The 9,560-nt window shown below is 43.0% G+C and overlaps 1 long non-coding RNA gene across 1 annotated transcript; it reads left to right on the top strand.

The window, feature by feature from the left end:
* Window positions 1-5,931: 5,931 nt before the first annotated feature.
* Window positions 5,932-7,143, top strand: LOC132208248 (uncharacterized). Its single transcript, XR_009444338.1, has 3 exons — window positions 5,932-6,005; window positions 6,333-6,581; window positions 6,814-7,143. It is a non-coding gene; the product is annotated as an uncharacterized LOC132208248 (long non-coding RNA).
* The last annotated feature ends 2,417 nt before the right edge of the window (window positions 7,144-9,560 follow it).

Genomic DNA, 9,560 nt, shown 5'->3' with positions numbered 1-9,560 from the left:
TTTTAACATCTTCAAGTTTTGCCATTCTGTGCTCACTAACATAAACATTTTCTGAGTGGCAAAGCACCAAGGTTTTGAAATTCATATCCTTATTTTGAAATTTTGGCATCACACCACTTTCGTTTGATAGTCCGTCCAGCTGCAAACCCCTCTGAGATATATCTGAAGAAGGGTCACTGGACACAAAACAGTAATGCTGCTCTCTCTCTCCACAAGCACTGCCAGATAAGCTGAGTTTTACATCAATTTCTGCTTGTGTTACAACTTTCAAGCATCTACTGTCCTTTTGCTTTTTCCTTCAAGACATTTGTTCTCCCTGACTTCCAACCTCCTGTGGATTTCTGGTTTTAACTCCCACCTTTTTCATGTTTTCAGTTCCTAAGGCCATAAGCTCTTGAATTTACTCCCTAAACATCCGTGGTTTTCAAAGTCCCCTTGTTTGTTCAGGATATTCCTTGAAACCTACTTCTTTGGCCAGTTTTGGGTCACTTGTCCTAATAAGTACCTGGTATCAAATATTGTTTTGTGACAACCTTGTGTAATATGTCAGACCATTGGATTGAATCAAATATGTGAAAACATTTAAATTGTTCTTTTGGAAAACATCACTAATCCTTCACGATCATTTGGTAACTCCTTACCTAATAGCATTGCAAGTGCGACTTCACCACATGACCTGCACTGGTTCAGAAAGGTCAAACATCAAGTTCTCCAGATGTAACTGAGGATTGGCAATAGTACTGATACCTTTGGAGAGTGATCCAACGTTCATGTATCTGGATATGGTGAATGAATAGACAATAGGTGCTGGAGTAGGCCATTCGACCCTTCGAGCCAGCACCACCATTCATTACGATCATGGCTGATCATCCACAATCAGTATCCTGTTCCTGCCTTATCCTCATAACCCTTGATTCCACTATCTTTAAGTGCTCTATCTATCTCTTTCTTGAAAGTATCCAGAGAGTTGGCCTCCACTGCCTTCTGGGGCAGTGCATTCCATATATCCATCGCTCTCTGGGTGAAGAAGTTTTTCCTCAACTCTGCTCTAAATGGCCTACCCCTTATTTTTAAACTGTGTCTTCTGTTCTGGACTCACCCATCAGCGGAAACATGCTTCCTGCCTCCAGAGTGTCCAATCCCTTAATAATCTTATACGCCTCAATCAGATCCCCTCTCATCCTTGTAAACTCAAGTGTATACAAGCCCAGTCGCTCCAATCTTTCAACATATGATAGTCCCGGACGCCATTCCAGGAGTTGAGCTCGTGAACCTACGCTGCACTCCCTGAATAGCCAGAATGTCCTTCCTCAAATTTGGAGACCAAAGCAGCACACAATACTCCAGGTGCGGTCTCACCAGGGCCCTGTACAGCTGCAGAAGGTCCTCTTTGCTCCTGTACTCAATTCCTCTTGTTATGAGGCCAGCATGCTATTAGCTTTCTTCACTGCTTGCTGTACGTGCATGCTTGCTTTCATTGACTGATGTACAAGAACACCTAGATCTCGTTGTACTTCCCTTTTACCGAACTTGACTGCATTGAGATAGTAATCTGCCTTCCTGTTCTTGCCACCAAAGTGTATAACCACACGTTTATCCACATTAAACTGCATCTGCCACGTATCCGTCCACTCACCTAGCTTGTCCAACTCACCCTGTATTCTCATAACATCCTCCTCACATTTCACACTGCCACCCAATTTTGTGTCATCAGCAAATTTGCTGATATTACTTCTAATGCCTTCGTCTATATCATTAATATATATCGTAAACAGCTGCGGTCCCAGCACTGAACCTTGTGGTACCCCATTGGTCACTGCCTGCCATTCTGAAAGGGACCCATTTATCACTACATTTTGCTTCCTGTCAGCCAGCCAATTTTCAATCCAACTCAGTATTTTGCCCCCAGTACCATGTGCCCTAATTTTATTCACCAATCTCCTATGTGGGACTTTATCAAAGGCTTTCTGAAAGTCCAGGTACACTACATCCACTGGTTCTCCCTTATCCATCTTCATATGGACATGTTGCAGAACCTGTTGGGTAAGAGAAGTTCAGAAACAGAACAGCGATGGCTTCCTTCTGACTCGAGAGGGTCTAACTTTACTTTTTAATTGAAAAATCTTCAGGTTCATTTATAGTTCCTCACGGAGTATGAATTGTTGAACTTATTCAGCTGCATGTGTACAATAAATTTCTTCAGATGTGAGGTCAAAGAAATTCAAAACTATTCCTCATCCTCCCTCAGACTTTCTCTCACTGTTAAGGTGCCTACTCATGGACTTAGGGGATCCAGGTACATGATTATTTGAAGTTTCCATCCCATTTAGACAGTGGTTAAACAGTCTTTTGGCACGGCAGCCTTCATTGCTCAATTGTTTCAGTTTAGGAGTTGGGAAGTCATATTGAGGTTGCACAGGATGTTGATGAGACCTCTTCTGGAATACAATGTGCGGTTTCTGTCACACAATTACAGGAGGCATATCATGAAGCTGGCGAGCGTTAAGAAGAGGTTTACCAGGATGTTGCCTGGTATGGAAGCTTTGATTTATAAAGAAAGGTTGGATAGACTTTGACTTTTCTTGCTGGTGCTTAGGAGGTTGAGAGGCGGCCTGTTAGAAGTTCATAAAATAATGAGACATGTAGATAGTATGAATTGTGGTCGTCATTTCCCAAGGATGGGAGATTTCAAGACTAGGGAATGTTTTTAAGTTGGGAGGAGATAATTTAATAAAAAAAAATGCAAGGCAGAACTTTGCAGTGACTGTGAACAAAGCAATGGCAAGTTCCAGCAGAGAAACAGGTGGCAAAGAAACAGGTGACAGCCAGGCATGTGAGGGCTAATGTGTTTCGTTTGCCAGTGACATTCACCGCTTCACAAAGTTGAAGTGCAGCAGCGACAGTGATTATTTTGCAGGATATTCACCTTGCAAATGGGTTTTCCGCCAGTATCCCTGATTACATCGCAATCGACAGGATGAAAGCTGCAGCAAGACGTGTGGAGCCAGTGGTGTAATTGATACGGCATCTGATTTTGAATTGGAAGTTTGGAATATTGTATCCTCTCTCACTCGAGTGAAGTTGACAGCTTTTCTACCCTTGCAAATTGACAGACACTCCCGAAGAGGAATGTCTGGCCAACGCTGTTTTTGTCAGGTTCCCAGCAGCTTAAGTGAATGGATTGCTGGGTTTTGGAAATTGAAAATTGAAAGTAAAAGGTAAATGAGTAACTTGAGTGTGGGGCTACTTCAGCTCATTGTATATTTCATATCCCAGCTCATGGCAACAGTACCTATTGTCAGGAGAAACTGCATGTGTTCCACACAAAGCTGCCTTTTGCTGGGAAACCTTGTGTACAGCAGGAGAAGCGGGTAGAACACTGTGTGTATAAGACTGACACTGAGCCACACATTAAACGGTAAAGATAACAAGTAAAGTTGTAAACTTGCTCGCCCAGCTGGCTTGTTTTCGTTCAGACTTTTCGTCACCACGCAAGGTAACGTCATGAGTGAGACTTCCGAAGAAGCGATGTTGTTCTCCTCCACTTGAAATTTATACTGCCCGGTCTGTTCCGGCAACTTGTGTCATTTCGCATTCTGTTCTGTATGGGTTGCATATGGGGTCCAATTCTATTTGTATGCCGACTGCATTATGGATTGAGAACCATGCCTCTAGGAATTCCCATGTGTGGCTATGTTTGGATTGCACTACTACGGTTATGTTGTCCCAGTTAAACTGATGGCCTTCATTATCCGGGTGTACTGATATTAGGGAAAGTTTGTCATGTCATTTTGCTGCCGGCTGATGTTCAAAATTAAAATTATCCGAGCCCCTCAAGGCACTGACCCGAGTTGTGATGTGCAAAGGACAACACAAAAAGGAGGATCCTTGTGTGATTGATCCAATGTGATCTGTATGCCAGGGTAACAGTGAAGACTGGTCTTCAACACCCACATTGAACCTGGCTCCACTTGGCCTCCAGTCACCTCTCACAAACTACCATGGCACTTCACTTTTCCTGACCTCCCCTCTATTCTTGTTTTAAACTGATTGCATGCCAGGCAGTTTCAGCTGGCATTGCTGCTGTGGAACTGTAACATGGAGTGAATCGATTTTGACTGATCAATGACATAATTCTCCTTCTCAAGATCAGTCAGTATTTCAGATTTATTACTTTAAATGATAACCATGAACAGGCTACGACAGTGAAGGCACTGAATCGTAATCTCTGGACCAGCAGGAAAGATCAGTTTATGGCACTCAGGACACTGTCTGATTCGGCCTTGCATTCTCCCAACCTTCTGCACATGATGCCCCTCTGCTCTGTTTCGGTTTTGTTACGTCTTGATATATAATAGTCTCCAGTTATCTATTCTTTTGCCATTTCCAATACATGAGACCCTCTTTCCATGTCTTGTGCCTGGCTGCACAGCTCAGTGGTCAGAGCACTGGTCTCAGAAACAAGTGGTTGTGAGTTCGAGCCTGTGATAGTGTTTGTACACCCCCTGCTTCAATGGTCAAAAAGAGCCCTTTAAAAATTATCTGAAATTATAACAGTATCATTTCCTCCACAGGTCGGAAATGTGTTTGAATTTCCACATTGCTGTTTGTCCTTCCACTTGAGGAGGAGCATTTGGAATGGCAGGAAGCAGCTGACATCAGTGATGTTTGGCTGGAAGTACAAGGTGAAGCAGGAAAACTGTAGGTGAGCAATGGGGGAGGAGCACAAACCCAGGGCATCCATCAAATACTTCCATTTGTTGCTGTAAATAGGTTCTAGTTTTGGAGTCTGGAATGGGACAGTAGAGCCAAGTGAGTGACGTTCTGCTTTCTGGGGGTTGCTCTCTCCGAAAGCCTCTGGCACTCTCGATGGAAGGTGTCCTTGTTAGTTTCCTTCTGTGGGTGAAAATGAGGTTCACTTCCCCGAGGGGGCATGAGCACAGTCTTCCCACCTCAAACTTCAGTTTTGCTTGTTGGTTCCTCAAAGTGTTGACCCAGAAACCCGCACAGCACACACTTCATTGGGGAGACAATGGCCTGAGGTTGTTATCACTGGACACTTAATCCAGAGACCCAGATACTATGTTGGGGACTTGTGTTTGAATCCAGTTGCAGCAGACGGCGGAATTTGAATTCAATACAAACCTGGAATTAAGCGTCTAATGATGAGCATGAATCTGTTGTCCTTTAAGGGAAGTAAACTGCCATTCTTGCTTACATGTAACTCCTGACCCACAGCAATGTGGTTGACTCTTAACTGCTCTCTGGACATTTAGGAATGTGTAATAAATGTTACCCTAGCCAGTGATGCCCTCATCCCGTGAATGAATTTAAAAAGTACGTCAGGAATTCCTCCTGTATGCAATGATAACTGATTTGCTTTGCCCAATCTTTATGCCAACTGAAGTCACCTGACTCTTGAAGTCAGTGACCTTTCATCGTAGTAGAGCTCTCCCTTTCTGCTGGTGTCTTCAATTTCCTTTTTAGTGCCTTCTGCTAAAAGTACCACGCGAGTTGACTGGGGTGTATATACATCGACCACTGTCAATTTCTGTCCCTTGATGTTTCTAAACTGTACCCAGACTCCATTTCACCAGAACTAATATCCATTGTCATTACCATATTAATTTTATTCCGTAACCAGCAAAGCTGACCTACCTCCTCCTTCTTGTCAGTCCTTCCAAGAAACTGAATACCCCTGGAGCCCAGCTTCAGACATCGTAGATATTTTGGTTTCTGGTTTACCAAAACATCCTGGATTCTGGAAAAGTCTGAGTTCAGTAGAAATTAGCAGTTGTAACACTGCTATGTAAGAAAGAAGGAGGAGCAAAAATAAGGAATAAAGCCAGTTAACATGATTTCAATCAGTTGGGAAAGTGCTTAATAATGTCTCTTCATTAAGTATGTTTCAGCAATGCTTTTAAAACAAAAATCGTATCATCTGATTAAATCAACGTGGTCAATCCAGAAGAAGACTTTCCATGATGGAGACAGGGCAGTTGCAGGTAAGTTCAAGGTCACCCTGGGGCCAGGCATGTTTGACAATTTCATTCCTTTTTGATAGTCAAACAAGTGAGGTCGCAAAGAGGAAACCAACAGCTGCATAGCACTTGGATTCCCAAGAGGCATTTTGTAGGGTGTCACACTGGTGGCTAATAGATAAGAGAAGGGCTCTGGAACTGAAGGTAATGTATGAGCATGAATAGAGAGTTGGTGAACATGCAGGACATAACAGTAAGTGTTGTTGTGACTGTGATGAGAGGAGTGCAAAGGATTCGAAGGTCAATGTAAACGTTGAATTAACCTCCAGGATGTTTCTAATGGACTTTCAGGACAGATGAGACCATCCATCCTCTTGACAGCTGACCAGCCAGTCTGGCCACCAAATAAATTAATAGACGTATTGGTCACATGTGGGCAGGCCTCCTGGTGCCTTCACCTCCATGGGCAATATACCAGGAAGGCTGTTCAGGGAAGATGGCGGAGATGGGAAACTGCATCCATGTTATGATGCCCACGTTTACAAACAAGCCCTCCCCACATGACAACCGCGTACATGGAGATGAAGTGGAAAACAGCAGGTAACTGCTCGAACAGGTTTTGTGTTCTTTCTCAGGAAGGTTTTCTTTTAAAAAAGAATAAGCCCAGTGACATCACAATGGTTTGCCTGTGATGTCATAAACACAAACAAGAATAAACAATAACTGCTGTGTGTCTTCACTTCATGTTGAGACAACGTGAGGTGAACATTGCAGACTTGTAGCTCTGCAGTTTCAAGTGTGAATCGCTTATTTCTTTTCTCTCCCTCATCAGTGTAATTAGAACTAACACGAATTGAAGCGGAGGGAAAGGAGCAATACCTTCGTGGTATCACTCTTGGTTGTGAGAAGAGTTTTGAGGTAATTTGAATTCAATATATACTGGACACTATTTGTAAAGAAATTGGATTTTAGTACGAATTTCAAAGACGGGAAAACTGGAAAAATGATGTGAATGTGGGGTAACCCGATTGAATTGATGCGTGTATGTTGTGGGTCACAATGGTTCCAGTACTTGCCAAAACCAAAATTATATTGGCCACATTTTTGTGTCCACTCTTTGATGGAGCAAAATGTTTCTTCTGGTCTTTGCTGAAGGTGATATTAGCAGGGAAAATGTTCATCTCGGATGACCACAAGATCCCATTATCACAACAATTCGCAAAAAAAACAAGAATGGAATTCTCCCGTATAAATCATCTACTATTTATCCCTCAGTGAATGTTGTTTCAATGGAGAAACTAGTCATTACCAATTGTTATTCATGGAAACGTGCTTTCTGCACATTAACCAGTGCCTTTCCTACATTACAGCAGCCAAAAAATAGTATTTGGATGAAAAAGGCCCTTTGGGAAATCATTCCAAATGTTCAAGGAGTTGAATTAGAGCACAGCTTCGTTGAGTTTCATTTTGAACTGAAGTATCTGAAGGGTGATGTCCTGGCTGCTCAGTTGACAAGTTAAAATGTTAAATTGTTGAAGGAAGACCAAGTAGACAGTGAAGAGGCAAATGAATATTTGACATATATAATGAGGCTGAAGTCAGCAGTTGATATTTTTTGGTCTAGTATTTAAGTGTGATCGTACTCTTTCTCTTTTCATGTTGAATTTGGCTTTTACTTTTATGGTGTTTTCATTTGTCTTTTAGGTTTGACGATACTTCACCTTTCTCATTCCTCAGACTCCAACCCACTTTGATTCTGAAAGGTATGAGTTATCATTAATTTTTCACAAAGCACAAGCTTCAATCCAGTTCCTTGTCTCCCTGTGTTCAGTCAGGCATTGACTCACTTATTCCAGACTTCACATGGAAATTTGCCTTTCGAGTCAATGGGGACTGCAGATGCTGGAGAATCCAAGATAACAAAGTATGGAGCTGGATGAACACAGCAGGGAACTGCAGCAGCTTGGCCTGCTGTGTTCATCCAGCCCCACACTTTGTTATCTTGGAAATATTCCTGCTCCTTTGTTCCATTTGCTCATACTCATCTCTGACATATTAAATTAGATTAGATTCCCTACGGTGTGGAAACAGGCCCTTCAGCCCAATAAGTCCAAACCGCCCCTTGAAGCATCCCACCCAGACCCATCTTCCTTTCACCCACACACCCTTCAACACTACGGGCAAATTAGCATGGCCGATCCACCTAGCCTACACATCTTTGGACTGTGGGAGCACCCAGGGGAAACCCATGCAGACACGGGGAGAATATGCAAACTCCACACAGTCAGCCTGAGCCTGGAATCGAGCCCGGGTTCCTGGCACTGTGAAGCTGCAGTGCTAATCACTGAGCCACCGTGCCTCCCATATCCGACGAGATTAAAACAGCAGCGGTCCATTGACACCTCTGAAAAGTAATAGTTGTCAGCCTTGCATCAATGACAGCAGCCTGACCCTGGAGTCAGACATTTCTCAGTGTAATATCACTGAGCACAATGAGGACTGATGTGGCAGCCCCCTTGAGCGACCTTGACAGACTGAGCAATAGGTGACCCGACATCTAACTGATGTCTCTACAGTTTCCCAGCTGTTTTCTCCCCACTCCCCACACTGGGTTCAGTCTCCCACTGGGCTGACTGAGTCCCACTCACTGGACTGCAGAGGTGTGGACTCTGAGAAGCTGACTGCCTCGGGTGTCCATCTGGCAGTGCCCATTACCCTGTATTAATGCCAGAGACTGCTCTTGGTGAACCTATCCTGCATGAAGGCAGCCTACCTTGCCTCGACTGTGGGTTACTCCCTTTAGATTCTGAGACAGTGCTTCCAGGGTGTGTAGAGTGATTTTTACTTATATATTGATGTGAAAGCTTTGTTGATTTTTATTTTGAGTGGCCTAAAAGTCTGAAACCTGACGTCCGTGTTGGCTTAGTTAGGATTTTAGAGTTGTGTTTTCTAAGCAAGAGCAATGTGATATCAGAAGAGCAAACAGATCATGGACAGATGTAACTACACTGAAGTCAGCATTTTATCTTTTTTGGTCCAGTATTTAATTTTTATGGCAGTCTTTCTCTTTACATGTTTAATTTTGTTTTGTCTGTCATGATGGTTTCATTTATCTTATAGATTTGACTGTTATTTCCGGTCAGTCAGCTTGCCGAAGCAGTCAGATTTCCGTCATACTACTCTGAATAAAAATGGTTTGTACTATCCTTGGTTTTTTACACATGACAAATTCCAATCCCCTGATTACTTATTCTTCATATTCCTATATACCATCCAACACTCACTCACTCGCACGTTCTTCCACGATGTGCAAGATGTTTTATATATTTGGTCACAGGTTTGTCCCATTTCATTCTGAGGGAGCTGAAATATTTGAAGGCTGATGCTCTCGTCTGCTCACTTGGCCTTTTAAAGTTTCAATTGTTCTAAGGAAGAGCAAGATGATATTGAAAGAGTAAACAACATTTGTGTTGACCATGAGGGATTGTCCTTCTCAACTTCTCCCCGTGCCTGACATGCTGGTTAAACAACCACCAGCTGTCTCTCTCTCTCACTCATGTGAGCACAGCCCTATGATGT

This window comes from Stegostoma tigrinum, unplaced genomic scaffold, assembly GCF_030684315.1.
Source record: "Stegostoma tigrinum isolate sSteTig4 unplaced genomic scaffold, sSteTig4.hap1 scaffold_333, whole genome shotgun sequence".
In the NCBI taxonomy this organism is placed as follows: Eukaryota; Metazoa; Chordata; class Chondrichthyes; order Orectolobiformes; family Stegostomatidae; genus Stegostoma; species Stegostoma tigrinum.
This window is presented reverse-complemented; position numbering and strand designations above follow the sequence as displayed.